This window comes from Tachypleus tridentatus, chromosome 12 (assembly GCF_004210375.1).
Source record: "Tachypleus tridentatus isolate NWPU-2018 chromosome 12, ASM421037v1, whole genome shotgun sequence".
Lineage (NCBI taxonomy): Eukaryota > Metazoa > Arthropoda > Merostomata > Xiphosura > Limulidae > Tachypleus > Tachypleus tridentatus.
Window position 1 is genome coordinate 77,121,715 of NC_134836.1, and position 19,077 is coordinate 77,140,791.

Below are 19,077 nucleotides of genomic sequence, written 5' to 3' on the forward strand. Positions count from 1 at the left end.
TTATACAGTTAAAAGTAACATAATGCAAGTCACACTGGCATTTGACAATTTTAGCGAATCTTCAAGTATAGGTACATGTATATTAGGAGTTGTATCATTACCTCGTCACTTGAAGTTTTTAATGGGTAGTTCAGTATATATATATATATATAATTTGTTATTTTAACTCATAAACAAGCCGAAACAAAAACAAATTAAACAATAAGGATACTATACTTAATTTCATAAAGATTGAGCAATGTAATGAAAAGTGTAACATAGTCAGCGACCATTCACATACATTGCATATATTTTAGTGAAAATAATTACATTTTAATGAATTTAAATAAGCAAAATTTTGTTTAATTTCTTTTTCAGTTAAAAGGACAGTTAATATAATTAGTCAGAGGTATGAATTTGATCTATTAACGTAGTCCTTTCTTTGGTTTTACTTATTTAACTTTATCAAAATGTAATTATTTTCGCTAATATATATATATATATAATGTGTTGCTGAGAGAGTGAGAGAGAGAAACAATGCAATGACTAAAGCGAATAAAGAGCTTAGTATTATCAAAACAAAACATTTAATGATGAAATCTTAGAGACTGTATAAAACTTATCACACATTTCATCAGAAGGTTTGTTGACAATATTGGCTTGGTATGTTTTGAATTTCACGCAAAGCTGCACGAGGGCTACCTGCGCTAGCCATCCCTATTGTAAGACTAAAGGGAAGGCAGCTAATCATCACCACACACCGTCACCTCTTGGGCTACTCTTTTTACCAACGAATAATGGGATTGACCGTCACATTATAACGCGCCACGGCTGAAAGGGTGAGCATGTTTGGTGTGACAGGGTTTCCAACCAGCGACCCTCAAATTACGAGTTAAACGCTCTAACCCTGGCCATATTGGGCCTATATATTAGGAAAAAAAAAATTGCATTGAAGCTTACACAAAGTATGACACCAGTTTACTCTCACTTTTTAAAGATACAACATTTATTAAACGAGCAGTTTGCAACGTAATATATTTCAGTTACCCCTGAGGTCATTTCTTAGCTTGTTTAATGCTCCATTCTTTGATGATGTTTAATCTTGTATTAATAGAAAAGTTACTGAAACTATCTTTAAGCATTCCTGACTTTGAACTACGAACCACAGGGAAGATAGTCAGCGAGCAGCATCCTGACATCACCAATCACATCATGGGATTGACTATCACTTTTATAACTACCTAAGGTTTGAACTGAAGGAAATATCTTGTGGTCACATACGGATTCGGATACAACTTGCCAGCTCATGAATCCAGAATATTGTTCGAGTCCCGTCTTTCTAAGAAAACAATAGTTTACTTCACACAACTGAGAAACTCACTCAAAAATGCGAATTAAAACGTTTACAAATAGCGTCTTACTCCTGAATTATAGTTCAGGTAATTTTGCATGATAATTTAACGTATAACAAACGTGACACGAGAAACAACATGGATGATTCAAAAGAAACATGGTATACTTCATTCATTTGTTTATTCATTCGGCTCAGCATGGCGAGGTAAGTTAAGGCGATTTACTCGTAATCTGAGGTTTGCGTGTTCGAATCCCCTTCGCACCACACATGCTCGCCCTTTTAGCCGCGGAGGCGTTATAATGCGACGGTTAATCCCACTATTTGTTAGTAAAAGAGTAGCCCAAGAGTTGGCAGTGGGTGGTGATGACTAGTTGCCTTCCTTCTAGTCTTACACTGCAAAATTAGGGACGGCTAGCGCAGATAGCCCTCGTGTAGCTTCGGGCGAAATTCAAAAACAAACCTATTTATTCATTCATTTGGCGAGTTGGCCCGGCATGGCCAGGTGGGTTAAGGCATGCGACTCGTAATCTGAGGGTCACGGGTTCGCATCCCCGTCGCACCAAACATGCTCGCTCTTTCAGCCGTGGGGTCGTTATAAAGTTAAAATCAATCCCACTATTCGTTGGTAAAAGGGTAGCTCAAGAGTTGGCGGTGGGTGGTGACCAATAGCTGCCTTCTCTCTAGTCTTATACTGCTAAATTAGGGACGGCTAGCGCAGATTGCCCTCGAGTAGCTTTGCGCAAAATTCATAAACAAACAAAACAAACATTTGGCGAGCAATATATATATGGTTTGTAGATGCGTCTTGAATTTTGTGCATGTTATTCGAGGGATGTATCCTCTAGTCGTTCCAAATTTCGAACGGATAGACTAAAAAGGGTAATTATTTAACAACACCAACCGCCAACTCTTGAGCTACTCTTGTCGTTGAGTTTGGTTGCCACGTTTATAGTGTACTACGGCCTCAAAGTGCGAATCGCTTTTTCGCGTAAACTAGTCACGAACCACAAAACATCATGTTTACACTCCGGGCAAGCTAAGAACTAGGCCATACCAGGTCTAAGAAAAAGAAAAAAATTCTGGAATAATATATGAAACTTTTGTTTACTACCTCTTATGATTAAATAATTTACATGTGGCGTATTTTATTATACAGGCGTGGGAATATAGTTTGTACAAATATACTGTACAAAATTCATAAATATTATTCGTACTTGTATTATATTTTACACTGATAAAAGAATTTTTAGCTTCATAACCGTACAGCGGTGATTCTACGAATTTACAACGCTACAATAAGGGATTCTATCACTCCTCGGTTAACTTAGCAATACCCCTATGTGGCTTTGTTATACGAAAAAATAACCACACACATTTGACCATAATATAGGTATGTTTTATAAAACTGGGTTGTTTTTACCAGTATATTTTCTCGGTAAATTATATCACTTTACAATATTAACATTGGCATGTTTTATCTATATAACATATTGACTTGTTTGTTACTGAACAGTATTGGTGTTAATGCCTATTTCAATTTATTGAATTATATATTCTAAGTTATTCATTTGTTTCACTGCAATAAGATTTTGCTCTTCTATGTATCCTAGAACACAGACATTGCCATGGTTTTACTATGTACAGTATCGGTATATCTTGTATGTAGGAACGTCATTTGTTTGTACTAATGGTCAAGGTTGGAACAAAAGGATCGAACTTCACATTCACCAAGAAACATGGTTAGTGTGAATACAAGATTGTTTGCACAAAATAGTTTTTGTAATGGAAAAAGAAATCCACAATAATAATATTTGAAGACTTCTGTTCGGTTAAAAAGAACTAGAAGAAACTTTGGTATCAGTGATAATTGTTTTATTAAGCTAGCTTTCTTAATTATGGCGTCTAATGTCAAAAATAATTTTCTACTTTGTCACAGCTCAAACGGATGTTACAGTACACGTGAATGACACCAGGATGAAAATAATGTAACAACAGTTTATCTTTATAATGTGAAAATATATCACTTCTCTGACTGTATACGGTCTTATAAAATAATGTTTCATCCATTATACATTATGATACTAACGACCACAGCATTGATTAGTGGGATTCATTACGATACTAACAACCAAAGCAGTGATTAGTGGGATTCATTACAATACTGACAACCAAAGCAGTGATTTGTGGGATTCATTACGATATTGACAACCACAGCTGTGATTAGTGGGATTAATTACGATATTGACAACCACAGCGGTGATTAGTGGGATTCATTACGATATTGACAACCACAGCAGTGATTAGGGGATCCATTACGATATTGACAACCACAGCAGTGATTAGTGGGATTCATAACGATATTGACAACCACAGCAGTTATTAGTGGGGTTCATTACGATATTGACAACCACAGCAGTGATTAGTGGGGTTTATTACGATATTGACAACCAAAGCAGTGATTAGTGGGGTTTATTACGATATTGACAACCATAACAGTGATTAGTGGGATTAATTACGACACTGACAACCACAGCAGTGATTAGTGGGATTCATAACGATATTGACAACCACAGCGGTGATTAGTGGGATTCATTACGATATTGACAACCACAGCAGTTATTAGTGGGGTTCATTACAATATTGACAACCACAGCAGTGATTAGTGGGGTTTATTACGATATTCACAACCACAGCAGTGATTAGTGGGGTTCATTACGATATTGACAACCATAGCAATGATTAGTGGGATTGATTACGACACTGACAACCACAGCAGTGATTAGTGGGATTCATAACGATATTGACAACCATAGCAGTGATTAGTGGGATTCATTACGATATTGACAACCACAGCAGTGATTAGTGGGGTTCATTACAATATTGACAACCACAGCAGTGATTAGTGGGGTTTATTACGATATTGACAACCACAGCAGTGACTAGTGGGGTTCATTACGATATTGACAACCATAGCAGTGATTAGTGGGATTGATTACGACACTGACAACCACAGCAGTGATTAGTGGGATTCATAACGATATTGACAACCATAGCAGTGATTAGTGGGATTCATTACGATATTGACAACTACAGCACTGAATAGTGGGATTTATTACAATACTGACAACCACAGCTGTGATTAGTAGGATAGATTACGATATTGACAACTACAGCAGTGATTAGGGGATCCATTACGATATTGACAGCATTTCTGTTTAATTTGTTTGCTCCAGGTGTAGGTGTGTGTTATTCGTATATTATTTGTGGCCCGTTAACCAATACTCTGATATATGAAAAGTTAAATATTGTACGGTGCTAAACATATTTGGAATGTTGCATGTAAAAACTCCAACTTCTAAAAAATGGTTATTTTTAATGTCAATTGAGAAAGCAGCAAGTTTTGAAAACAAAATTCTAAACGCATAAAAGTAAATTTCATATTTTTCTTTCCGGAATATAGTGGAAAGTGTCACTTTTAATGGCTTTGCGCAAAGCTATACGACACAGTGACATGTCCTCAGACTTACAACATTAGAAACCGGGTTTTGATACCCATGACGGGCAGAACACTGATAGAATATTCTGTAACTATGTCCTCAACTACAAACAATTGACCCGGCATGGCCAGGTGGTTAAGCTATTTGACTCGTAATCCGACAGTCGAGGGTTCGAATCCCTTTCATCCCAGACATGCTCCCTCTTTCAGCCGTGGGGGCGTTGTAATGTTACGGTCAACTTCATTATTCGTTGGTAAAAAGAGTAGATAAATTAGGGACGGCTTGCGCAAATAGCCCTCGTGTAGTTTGTGCAAAATTCAAAAACAAACAAGTATACCTATTGATGCATGTAGTTTTTGATACACTGTTACCACATTTAATACCAAATATCGTATTTACTGTCATTAATCCTCGTAGAATATTCAATTTATTTGTACTTGTACACATAAAATCGACTAATTTCCCCTTCATGGTTACAAATTGTAATGGTAATTTGATATCATTGTAATGTCATTACCAGCTGACAGAGACTGGATGTTTAAGGCAGATAAACGTCATTTATGTTGTCATGTTTTTTTTTCTCTTTCGTCAACGAAAACTTTATATTTTCAACATTAAAATTACTATTATTTTCTGGTATTTAAACTTTGGTTAGTTGTTCCAAAATAAAGAGCACTGTGCCCTTTTGTATTCTCCCTTCCCCCTTTTCTTTGGTGAATTTTTATAAGTCCTTCATGTTTTCAGGCTGTCATGTACTTGTCTGCCTGACTGCCTGACTTAAGTAGCTCTGCATGTAAGCTCTCAGATATAATGTGTTACAAATATATTCCGGTCAACAATCCATGGCACATTTTTAGAGTTTTCTAAAGGATTGTCTTAAGTTTCGTATTTTTAATACTCAGACATTTTCTCTCAAACAATTCAAACTGAATAATATTTTTATGCATTTGTACTCCTACACAGTACAGGATATAGAATTGTTATGTAAGATTTATCTGTATTGTTAAATCTAATATAAACTACGTGAACTTACATTTCAATACCAGTGAATTTCACCAAGTTTCTCTCGCCCATGCACCGATGAGTAAATCATATTATTTGATTTATATTTCAAAACATCTCTTGACGTCATTAAGTTTTTCAATTTATGTGCAAAAACGGCTCGTTTTGGTTGAGAAAATATTTTACATAGAAGAGCGAACAACGTTTCGACCTTCTTCGGTCATCGTCAGGTTCACAAAGAAAGAGGTAACTGACCGGAAGCTGACCACATGTTTGAAAGGGGTTGTGTAACTGTGTGTCGAAATGTAGAGGGCGGTATTAGATGTTTGAATATATAATTTTATTTATTTTATTATATCAATATAGGTATAAAGGCGTTCCTTTATATTGGTTTATTTTGGGTTAAAGTTGTTGTATAAGTAAGGCTTCTTTAATTTTGCGTTTGTTTATGTTTGTTTCTTTATTTAGTATTTGAGTGTTTTCTATGGTTATGTTGTGTTTATTTGACTTGCAGTGTTCGAAAACGTGTGAAGGTGACTTTTCATGTTCTTTGAATCTGGTTTCCATTTTTCTACTTGTTTCTCCAATATAGAAGTCGTGGCAGTTATCACATTGTATTTTATAAATAATGTTGGTGTGGTGTTTGTCAGTGTAGTTTTTACATAGTATAGACCTCAGTTTTGTGCCTGGTGTTTGAATAAATTTGGTATTAACTGGAATGTCATATTTTGTTACTAATTTTTGCCAAATGTTGGTTATTTGTTTGCTGATGTCAGGAATATATGGTATACAGCAGTATATGGTTTCGTGGTTTTTTGATTCGTGAGCTGTATTTACTTTAGTTGGTTGATTTTGCTTTCTGTGTAGGTGTGTGCGTATAATGTTTTCTACGGTTTGTGGAGGAAACTTATTGATGTTGATGAAGTATTGTTTTATTTTGTCTAATTCATCGTTAATTTTATCTGGTGAGCATAGTTTTATGGCTGTGTTTATTTGGTTTCTTAGTATGTTGAGTTTTGGTTTTGTTTCATGTGCTGAGTCCCAAGGAATGTATAGTCCAGTATGGGTGATTTTTCGGTGGATTTTTGTTTTGAATTGTGTGTCAGTTCTTGTAATTTTGAGGTTAAGAAATGATATTTGATTGCTTTCTTCCTGTTCACATGTGAAGTTAATGTTGGGATGTATAGAGTTAATGTGATTGAAAAAATTAAGTATGTGTTCTGTAGATTTGAATCCCGCAACCGTGTCATCTACATATCTGTACCTGTATAGTGGTGGATGTAATGCTATGTTAATTGCTTGTATTTCAACTTGTGTCATAAAAATATTGGCTAGAACTGGTGATACTGGGTTGCCCATGCTTAGGCCATTTGTTTGTATATAGTTTTGGTTGTTGAACACGAAGTTTGTCTTTATCGTGGTGAATTCTATGAGGGTTGATAACTAGTTACTGGGAATTTCTATAGTTGGGTTTGGGTCTCGGATACAGAGTTCTAAGGCTATCTTGCAGGCTTCAGTCGTTGGAACTTCTGTAAAGAGGGATATAACATCGAAACTGGCCATTAAGGCTTTATGATTAAGTTGATTTAGATTAGACTTGAAATTAAAAGAGTCTTTGATGAATGAGCTGGCTGATGTTACATATTTGGAGAATGCCCATGCTATGTATTTACCAAGATTGTAATTAAAGATTCATATGTGGACATTATTGGTCGTAATGGACAATCTGGTTTATGAAGTTTGGGGATGCCGTATATTTGCGGTGTGCGTGAGTCGGTTTTACGTAGGTAAAAATAAAGTGTTTGTGAAATTGTGTTGACTTTTTTCATTTGTAGTAGTAATTTGTTCAGTTGCGTCTCGTGTGTCTTTGTTGGATTTGTGTGTATTGGTTTAAATTTGTTCGTGTCTGATAGGATGTTATTCATTTTTTGGATGTATTCATTCGTGTTCATTATGACTATAGCGTTACCTTTATCTGCTTTTAGAATTTTTATGTTTTTGTCTTGTTTTAGGTTTTCAATGGAATTAATGTCTCTTTTTGTAAGGTTGTTTTTTAGTTTTCTGTTTTGTGAAATTATGTTGATGGTTTTGTGAGAAAATTCTTTGAAAAAATCGTTTAAGATGTTGTTTTTAGGTGTTTCTGGAAAATATAAATTTGTAATTTTACCTGGGAAGTTTGGCTGTTGGATGTCAATAAAATTATCTTAGTTGTCTTCTTTTTGTTGGTTGTGTTTGATTGTTTCCTTGTTTTTGTTCTCTGTAGAAAGTATCACAAGTCTCCTGGCTAGGTCTTCTAAACATGTTTTGATTTCTATGGTTGGAATGTACCTAGGTGCGATTGCAAAGTTGAGTCCTTTGTTAAGTAGATGTTTCTCGTCTGTGTTTAATTGACGGTCGGATCTGTTAATTATGAGGTTAGTCAACGGTTTGTCGTTTTGGTGTCTTTTCTGTTGTTTGCATCTTAGTTTTTCTAGTTTTTTGTTGTGGCAGATCTTTTTGTCAAAACAAACTGGTTTGTTTTAAATTTCGCGCAAAGCTACACGAGGATACCTGCACTAGCCGTCCTAATTTTGCAGTGTAAAGCTGGAGAGAAGGCAACTAGTCATCACCACCCACCGAGATGCGTCTTAACCTCCTGACCCATCAAAATAAGAAATTCACTTAGGAAAAAAACTTTTAAACGCGTTCGTAGAAACAGATTTATCCAAATGATGATATAATAAAAGAATTTTCCAAATGATGATTAATAATACAATTATCCAAATGATGATATAATAAAAGAATTTTCCAAATGATGATATAATAATACAATTATCCAAATGATGATATAATAATAGAGTTATCCAAATGATGATATAATTATAGAATTATCCAAATGATGATATAATTATAGAATTATTCAAATGATGATATAATAATAGAATTATCCAAATGATGATATAATAATAGAATTTTCCAAATGATGATATAATAATAGAATTTTCCAAATGATGATATAATAATAGAATTATTCAAATGATGATATAATAATAGAATTTTCCAAATGATGATATAATAATAGAATTTTCCAAATGATGATATAATAATAGAATTTTCAAAATGATGATATAATAATAGAATTATCCAAATCATGATATAATAATAGAATTTTCCAAATGATAATATAATAATAGAATTTTCCAAATGATGATGTAATCTCCTTAAAGTAAGTTTTCCCGGATATTAAAAATAACTTTAGAAACGCGATTTCATTAAGGAGCTACTTCTACTCGGTGCTTAGTTAGAGCATTTTTTTTACGTCGTTAAGCGTTCAAAAAACGAGTGGAATTAGTTCGTAAAGTGTTTTTTTTCTCTTTAGCAGGTGGAAAGACAAAAAAGGTTGAGACACGCGTTCGCAACTTCCAAACATCGTCTTCGGGCGAAAATAAAATCGCTCACAAATGCATTGGTATGGATGAGTCAAAATTCTTGTCTTTCCCATTTTACTTTTTATGGAGCATTCTTGGCATGCTGCAGTAGAAAGGAGAGATAAAGTACCATGTTAGACGTTTACTGAAAATTTGAATGCTGGAACTTAGAGCCGACAGGAAAAATAGGTTGTGTTTAATCCATTTATTGCAAAATTGAGTATTTTATGAACCCACGTTTAAAGCTGTTTCACTTATCTACAGTAAAAGTTGGATACTGAAATGAGCCCATGTTGACCACATATTTATTTATCTTCTTAACCGAGGGTTAGAATTGTTGGTTTTCGCATTTTCATCGTATAAAACCTTCTTCACTAGTAGTAAAATATTCATTAGTTTATCAACGTTTCGTTATATTTTTTTCAATTCTTATACGTGTACATATTTACGTAACAGATGTCTATAAGTTGCAATAATTCTTCACTGTGCATATGTCATGTAAATAAAGATAAAATTATTAATTAAAAAAATTATTCTGTTTAACTTTGTAATAACTAATAAAAATGTATAGTTTTCTTTTTGAACTTTGTTACCGTTTTCTTATAAACTAAAAACAAAACTATAAGTTTGTTTTAAAATCATCAAGTTAGAAACGGAATATAAATTTTTTTCGCAAATAGAATTTCGTGACTTCTTTAAAAAACTGTTGTTTATATGTTTCTTGTCTTCAAGTTAGATCTTCTGGTTGTGCTTGTTTTATCTCATATTCTTTAGTAGGTGGCTCTAAAAAAACATGCTTCAAACCGTTGCTTAGCAACAAGCCTCCCTTTTAGTATCTTTGTCTTGACGGGTTTATTTGACAAATGTCTGCATGTTTACCGAAACACTTATAAGCCCTCTTTAAAATCGCCGTTCTTAACGACTTGTTTGCCTCAAAATCTTTTAATTCTTTGGTTCAATAAAACATCTGAGAAATGTAAATTCCAATTGACAATGTGTGGAATATCAGCATACCGTTTACCCAGTATTGTAATGTTGTTTACATGAACTTTCAGAACACTCTTGGCGTTTATTTGTTCTCCCACTTAATCCAATCAAGTACAGAGAAAAGCTATAAGTTCAACGATATGACAACCTCTCAAAGTGTTTGCCCCCTCCGCTAGTACAGTGGTAAGTCTACGGAGTTAGAACGCTAAAATCAGGGGTTCAATTCCCCTCGGTGGGCTCAGCAGATAGACCGATGTGGCTTACTATAAGAACAACACCCTACATTCTAGGGAAGTGTGTCATTCAAATGAAAAGCTATTTACTCCAAAGAGTTCTTTTTTTATCTAGCATTTACAAAACAAACCCTTATAATATACAACACAATAACAATAAAGCCCAGTCTTTTAATACTGTTTTTGTATGTAAAAATATAGAAATTACTTCTTAAACTTACAACGTAAAGTGGTAAAGGCACTCGACTCGTAATCTGAGGGTCGCAGGTGCTAATCCCTGTCACACAAAACATGCTCGCCCTTTCAGCCGTGGGAGCATTATAATGTGACGGTCAACCTACTTTTCGTTTGTTAGAGAGTAGCCCAAGAGTTGGCGGTGGGTGGTGATGACTAGCTGCCTTCCCTCTAGTCTTACACTGCTAAATTAGAGACGGCTAGCGCAGATAGCACTCGTGTAACTTTGCGCGAAATTCAAAACAAACTACACCGGATATTAATAACTTCCTTGTTAGATATTTATCTATGTATCTATGTACCTACTTTTCGTTTGTTAGAGAGTAGCCCAAAAGTTGGCGGTGGGTGGTGATGACTAGCTGCCTTCCCTCTAGTCTTACACTGCTAAATTAGAGACGGCTAGCGCAGATAGCCCTCGTGTAACTTTGCGCGAAATTCAAAACAAACTAAACCGGATATTAATAACTTCCTTGTTAGATATTTATCTATGTATCTATGTACCTACTTTTCGTCTGTTAGAGAGTAGCCCAAGAGTTGGCGGTGGACGGTGATGACTAGCTGCCTTTTCTCTAGTCTTACACTGGTAAATTAGGGACGGTCAGCGCAGATGGCCCTCGTTAAGCTTTGCGCGAAATTCCAAAACAAAAGACAAAAAATAAATCAGAAATAAAGGTAAAAAAATTCTATAATCTTGCAACTTTGAATACTATTTATATTTATATTTATGCTGTAATTCTGTAACTTATATTCTTCCATTAAAAAAAACAAACTATATATACTGCTTTCAATGAGTACCACGAGACACTTCTGTCTTAGTTAAACCTGAGTAAGTCCTGTTTGTTTCTCAATTTTTTATTCTTAATTGTTTCGAACAAGTTGCACATTTTTAATATTCTTTCCTATTTTACGTTCTGATTCCGCACTTTGCATAGTTCACGTTTTATTATTATTTTTAAATCTACGCCTGAGATTGTAACCACACCTGAAAAATTCCTTTAAAATTAACCCCCAACCCCCCGAAAGTTAGCGGTGAAGCCGGAAACTGGACTTCGATAGCTGTGGTGGACATAGCAGAGATAGGACAATGAGTAATTTTGTGTTTAATTACGAACTAACCTCTTGTCATAGCCGGTTATTCTATAGATACCTATGACGTCACTATAGATCACGTTTCTGACTGTCACATTTAACCAGCTCAATAACTACTCCTTTCGAGAAAAGAAGGCTTACCTTCCAAACTATTCACTTATCATGTTTCTCGAACAGCAATTCATTTTGTTCTTACCCACGTATTTACTGCCTATTATAGTAGAGTTTGAAGTGTAGGGTTTCTGCACCCGTTCTTCAATATCTATAGAAAGAGATTCTATTGAGCACCTGCTGCTTAAGCGAAGATTTCTCTGTTCTCGAAGTCTATAAAACATATCACTTTTCATCCCAATGTTTCAACTGTACTACAACGCGCTTTATTCACACGTATCAAAAGCTTTGAAGTTTTAAAAGCTTGAATAACTACATCACGAGTAGGCGATATACTGGCAGAAATATTGCAAAAGGAACTTATATGGTTCTACTTTACCCACTAAAGTCGTAAACATTCACAACGCCCATGCACGTATTATGCAGGAGTTATCAAATATTTACAGACTGTGCAAGACCATGCGATACGACAGAATATCTTTCAAATGTTAAAACTTCCATAATAGGAAAACCGTCTCTTGGCGACACCGTTTATCCTAACCTTCTTTTCCCGAAAAGTTCAGCATATTCTGTGATATTCACTGTGGCGCTTTTCTTTTATGTAAATAATTCACTTTATTTATACAATGTACAAAAACAGCATACACTGTGAATGCTACGACAGTTAACTCAAATGTTACTCGTCCTGCCCTTCATCCTCGCGCGTGTTTCTGTTTGCAATAAGCAATGAATGCATATTTATATAGATTCTACTTCACGCATTTTAATTCTGTTAATCACAGCGGATAACATAAAATATGATGAGCAGAAAACAAGTTGTGTTTGCTACTAAACAACGTTTAGCATCACGTTTCTGTTTCTTGCAGTGTTTGTGTGTGTGAAGGTGTTCGAACACAAACTTTTAATATTGTCTCACTTGAATGATGCTGATATGAAACTCTTGTAGATGCGACAATTTTTTTTATTAGTTATCTGTAAGAAATTCTTTAGTTTTCTTAAGAATCAAATGTTAACATGGTGAAACACAACAACAAATGACCCTGATGAAAAACATATTTAACCGCAAGAACTGGAAATCTCTGGAGTAACTTAGCATAATGGCATAGTGTTATGCAAAGTCAGATGGTGCTGTTAGACAATATACAAAATCACATGGTACTGTGATGCTAGAACTCATATCATATAGTGCTCTTATCCAAGAGGTGGTACCATTTGGTAGTTTTGTACTATAACTCACATCATGTGCTACCATTATGCTAGAACTCATATCATATGATACTGTTATGCAATAGGTTGTATTATATGGTATTGTTATGCAAGAACTTGTATCATGCGGTGCTGTTGTTCAAGAGACTGTACAATGTGGTAGGGTTATTCAAGAGGTGTTACCATATGTTGCTGTTATGCGTCATTAGGCTAAGGTTTGTGTAAGCAAAACTAAATAACTGTTTAGTTTCATTAATATTTATAAGAACACAACTACCAGTTTTATTTCAACAACTTCTTTTCTCTGGAAGTTATAATTATATTACTGATTTAATGTTCAATAAAATAAAAACCAATACATTATCATAGGACACCGGTTGCACATTTCTGTTATCAGTTAAAAAACAATTATTGATGTATTCATTTCAAGACAAGTACTGACTAAAAGACAGGTCTTTCTGAGTCTGTCGAGAAATTAGGTTCTAGAACATGGTATTAAGAGCTAAATATCTTCCTACATAAGTTACAATCAATTTAATGTGTCATACCTTTGAAACACTTCATGAAAAGCTATTTCATGTTAAAAATTGATATAAAACAAAAGTGCAACGACATGTTATCGCGAATACGGCGGTATTGCTCGAAACATATTAAATTAATAATTTTTAGTGTTTTAAATTCATGTACTATGTTGCTATCCATCCTGTTTTGTTACGTCCACATTATATTCTTGCTAGAACAACACAGAAGAAAACAAGAAAACGTAAGATAAAATAAACTGTTTAAGATTTACATTACCTTCAAGTGTAAAATAAAGTTATTAGACCTTTTACTATATCCAAATGTGAGATAAAATAAAGTTATTAGACCTTTTACTATATCCAAATGTGAGATAAAATAAAGTTATTAAATATTTTACTATATACAAACGTAATATAAAGTTATTCAACCTTTCAATACATTCAAATGTAAGATAAAATAAAGTTATACTTTTTTTCTCATTTTGATATTTACCGTTAGGAGATAAGAATATGTACCATTTCGTGTCTCTGACCCAATGTTTTCCATTACGTATCTATATATCTTTCACCGTTATCTGTGTCATAATAGTATTTTTACATAACTTTGCTTTCAGTCTCAAAATTTCTTTTTTTTAATTTCGCGCAAAGCTACAAGAAGGCTATCCGCGCTAGCAATCCTTAATTTAGCAGTGTAAGACAAGAAGAATTCAGCTAGTCGTCACCACTCACCGCCAACTCTTGTGCTACTCTTTTACCAACAACTAGTGAGATTTATCGTCAAATTATTTCGCCCCAAGGCTGAAAGGGCTAGCATGTTTGTTGTGACTGAGATTCGAACCTGCTTCAATATCAAAAACGAGGAGAAGTGTGAATGAGAAGAAAACCATTGACATTTTCACAAGAACTTTAATGGACATACACTGCTGGCCAAAATCTTAAGGCCAATGAACATAAAGAAAAAAATATGCATTTTGCGTTGTTAAACTTAACCACTTATTTGAGTAGAGCTTCGAAAGATGAAAATAAAAAAAAAAATCTTTTTATCTTTTAATAGGGAAAATGTGAACACTACAAAATTAGAGATACGGAACAAGAATTTGAAGTGGTCGGCTCAAGAAAATTTCGCCGCCGTTGAGCAGTAGAATTCAACGGGTTGTCCGGCAAAAACAAGCCGATCGTCGAACCAGATTAAGGCCCTTACGGATGCATATGCAGCTCAAGAACAATAAGACGGCATCTACGAGACAAAGGCTTTAAAAACTGTAAACGTCTTCGAAGGCCACGCCTCTTTCCACACCACAAAACACATCGGTTAAACTTTGCTAAGAAGCACCAAACATGGGGCGTAGAAAAGTGGACGAAGGTTTTGTTCTCTGATGAGAAAAAATGAACCTGGATGGTCCAGATGGCGTCCAACGTTACTGGCATGATAAGAATATCTCACCGGGGATATTTTTAACACGACACAGTGGAGGAAGTTCAATCATGATCTGGAGTGCTTTCTCCTTCCCTGGAACAATGAAGCTTCAGGTTATACAGGGGCGTCAAACAGCAGCTGGCTACACTGGCATGTTAAAGAGAGCATCCTTATTGACTGAAGGCCCTCGATTATGTGGAAATAACTGGATCTTTTAGCAGGACAACGCTACAATCCACAATGGTCGCAAGACAAAGGACTTTTTAATGGAAAATAACGTGATTCTTTTGGACCATCCAGCGTGTTCGCCAAATTGAACCCCATTGAAAATATTTGGGAGTAGATGGCAAGGGAAGTCTATAGAAACGGACGTCAATTCCAAAAGTGCATGATCTTCGTGAAGCCATCTTCACCTCTTGGAATAACATTCCATCCAGCCTTTTGCAAACGCTTATATCGACCATGTGAAAGCGAATGTTTGAAGTTATTCGCAATGACGGCCGCGCAACTCACTACTGAGACTTCTTGTTGGGCATTTTCTACCCTGTTTAGGACTTCTTTTTGGCATGGTCTTAAACGTTTGACCAGCTAGTATTTAAACTAATTTTATAGTGTTCACATTTTTCCTATGAAATGCTAAAAACGTTTTTTTTATTTTGATTTTCCTTTTTTTATTTTCATCTTTCGAAATTATTCTCAAATAAGTGGTTGAGTCTAACAACGCAAAATGCATATTTTTTCTTTATGTTCATTGGTCTTAAGATTTTGGCCATCAGTGTATCAAAGTTTGTCGCAGACATTTAACGTCTGTATTAAACAAATGATCCTATTACAGGCTTTAAAATGTTATATTTACCTGTTTATTAACAGGCTTCGGCTTTCTGTTGTTTATTATTAAACATTTACTTGAGTCGCCATTAAATCAAACGATTTGCGTATAAAATATTGTTTCTCCTTAAAATAAAAACTCACAAACTAATAGAATTCGTTTCTTTAATAAATACGATCTACGAAATGCAAGCTTCTTTTACGATATCCTAGTTAAACCTCAACTTATCTTCACACGAAGCTGTGGAATTCTTTTCTTGAAATAACATCTTACAAAAAACTCCTTAAAAAAAGCATCTCGTAAAATGATCTCCCTTTAAAACAATATTTCAGAGACATCTGGTCATTAAAGAACATTTCAAACAACAATCTTATATTGTAACAATATATTAGAAAGATTTATTATTTTCTTTAGATTCAGTGATCTATTTCATCCACACGAAAAGAAAATAGTAGTAATATTTTACATATTGTGAAGTTTCCTGATTAATTACATTGTGTCGGTATTGTTAGCCATGTCCTGAATTGTAACTCGTGGTATATCGGAATATTTAGTGGTACAAAAAGAACTAAACACCATAAAGAAAAGTGCGCCTGTCAAATCATTGTTTGGCAAGCTGAAAAATAACCATTGTCGTCACGGAAAGCTTGCATTATAAAAGGACAGCTTATGTTTGTTAGAATAGACAGCAGTGCCCCCTTCTCGTCTTTGTTTCTTTTTTTCACAATTTTTAATGTTTAGATAATCTATTTTGATGTGATATCGCTAGCAAATAGTTAAATGTAAGTTCTCTACAGTTTACTCATCAATAGAAGTGCCACCGCGGGAGGTGGCCATTATTCAAGTTTTCAAAGTGCATTTTAATATTTTTTCCACACAACTGTCACGTATTAAAATACTTCAGAGTATCATTTTGAAGAAAAAAATATTGATGTCCGTTACAGAAATTAAGTTTCATTCCACTTTCGCTCAAAAATATTTATCGTAATTTAACAAGAGACCATAATCTCTCATACGAATTTATAAGAGTACTCTTTGAAATCAGCCATTCTTTACCATTGATACTTCACAGTTGGCCCAGCATGGTCACGTGGTTAAGGTTCTTGCGTCGTAATCCGATGGTCACTGGTTCGAATCCCCGTCACACCAAATATCCTTGCCCATTCAGCCATGAGGGCGTTATAATGTTACGGTCATTCCTACTATTCGTTCATAGAAGAGTATTCTAAGAGCTTGCCCTGGGTGATGATGACTAACTGCCTTCTCTATAGGTTTACACTACTAAATTAGGGACGGCTAGCACAGATAGCCTTGGTGTAGCTTTGCGCAAGATTCAAAATATACAAACTTTACAGTTACAGTATCTTTAGCTCCAACACCTCGCATTGAGTAAAGATATCCACGAAATATCAAAGTTATATCGAAACATCATACAACTCATAAAGAAACTTTTGCAAAGTTCATGCGTTGTCTGCTGGTTAGCACCTCGGTTTGTGGAACAGAGAATCCAAAGTTCGAATGCCACTTCTGCAAAATCTCTGTCCATACTTGAAGACAACGGATGCGTTGATAAAGAAAATCGAAACTCATTGAATATTTTTTAGTGTAACTCAAGAGTTAACAGTAGATACTGTTTACTAGCCATCTTCCCTTTAGATTCTGTTCACAAGCTATCTTCTCTTTAGGTGCTATTTACTAATCATTTTCCCTTTAGGTGCTATTTACTAGCCATCTTCCCTTTAGCTGTTGTTTACCAGCCATCTTCCGAAGTGGCCAAAGAATTAGAGAAGAGGGTGGGTAAGTGTTTCTTCCCTCTGAGTTATCGGTCTAAAAGTAGAATCGGCTAGAGCCAAAACCTTCTCTTTGGCTTTACTCAAGTATCTGAAACAAGTGTACAAACTATCACAGTGAAATATGTTACTGCAAGTGAAATATAAAAGGTTGTTTTTATAACCAAAATGTTGACATTTATTACGTCTGGATTCACTGACGTATTTCTCACTAGACATGAAAAACATGAACGCACGTGTTCTTAATATTTGAGAAATATTGTAAAAAAACAATTAAATTGCTCCTCTGTCAGTAAACTTACGATACAATCGAGTTTGAAAACTTCACAGCAATTGTCTCATATATATATAAAGCAAATCTATCAGACTTAACACGCTGGTTGAGTTGGCAGGATATAACCATACAGAGTGTCTGTCACCTGTTTGATCAGGACTCTTTCCCAAGAAATATCGAACACTTTGAATCCATGACAGAGCTTGCTTTCACATTAGTTGTCTTCAACCTGAATGACACAGCCATGGCCATCAAGAGTACACATTACATGTGTTGTCGCCATCATTTCATCAAGTAAATTGAACGAATAACTAGTTAGTGATCAGAATATAGTGAAAGAAAAATATAGATTTTTAGTTATTCCAAATATAAACTCCTTTCTTATGTTTATACCATGAATCTTATACAATGGGGTTTGCAATACATTGAAAGTAACCAGAACAATCGATGTGCTTTCAAAGAGACAAAACTTAATATCTTCGTAATAATACATACTCAACTAAGCCTAACATTTATGATAAAGTTGGTGTAAAAAATAGATGTTTTTTATGTTTTTTGTCACATTCGTTTTCGCTTGTACAGTTCGTACTGAAAATTAGACATGTCTGAAAATTACATTCTGGTAGCATGTAGACCTGAAATCCACATCTCTGATCCTGAATCCATGCTATCACTAATGATCACTGTCTTTTTATTTTCTACGTTAAGATCCGTTTCCTAGCTAATGGATTAATAGCTTTTATGTTCTAATTGTGTTCCCTGCTATATATAAATAATAACTTTCTGTATTTCTAACTATGATTCTGGTTACCACTGTAATAATTTTTATGTTTCTAGTTGTGTTTTCTGCTATATATAAATAATAACTTACTGTATTTCTAACTATGATTCTGGTTACCACTGTAATAACTTTTATGTTTCTAGTTGTGTTTCCTGCTATATATAAATAATAACTTACTGTATTTCTAACTATGATTCTGGTTACCACTGTAATAATTTTTATGTTTCTAGTTGTGTTTCCTGCTATATATAAATAATAACTTACTGTATTTCTAACTATGATTCTGGTTACCACTGTAATAACTTTTATCTTTCTAGTTGTGTTTCCTGCTATATATAAATAATAACTTACTGTATTTCTAACTAT

At 34.5% G+C, this 19,077-nt stretch overlaps 1 protein-coding gene across 2 annotated transcripts in view; it reads right to left on the reverse strand.

Annotated features, from left to right (window-relative positions):
- Positions 1-19,077, reverse strand: part of LOC143233685 (sarcoplasmic calcium-binding protein 1-like) — a 99,256-nt gene that overhangs the window by 33,186 nt on the left and 46,993 nt on the right. Inside the window, exon 2 of one of the 2 annotated variants that reach the window (XM_076470184.1) lies at positions 11,199-11,315. The exons of the other annotated variant lie outside the window; for it this stretch is intronic. The gene's annotated coding sequence lies outside the window, so the exon portion shown is untranslated. The remainder of the gene's footprint in view (positions 1-11,198; positions 11,316-19,077) is intronic. 2 annotated transcript variants of the gene reach the window in all.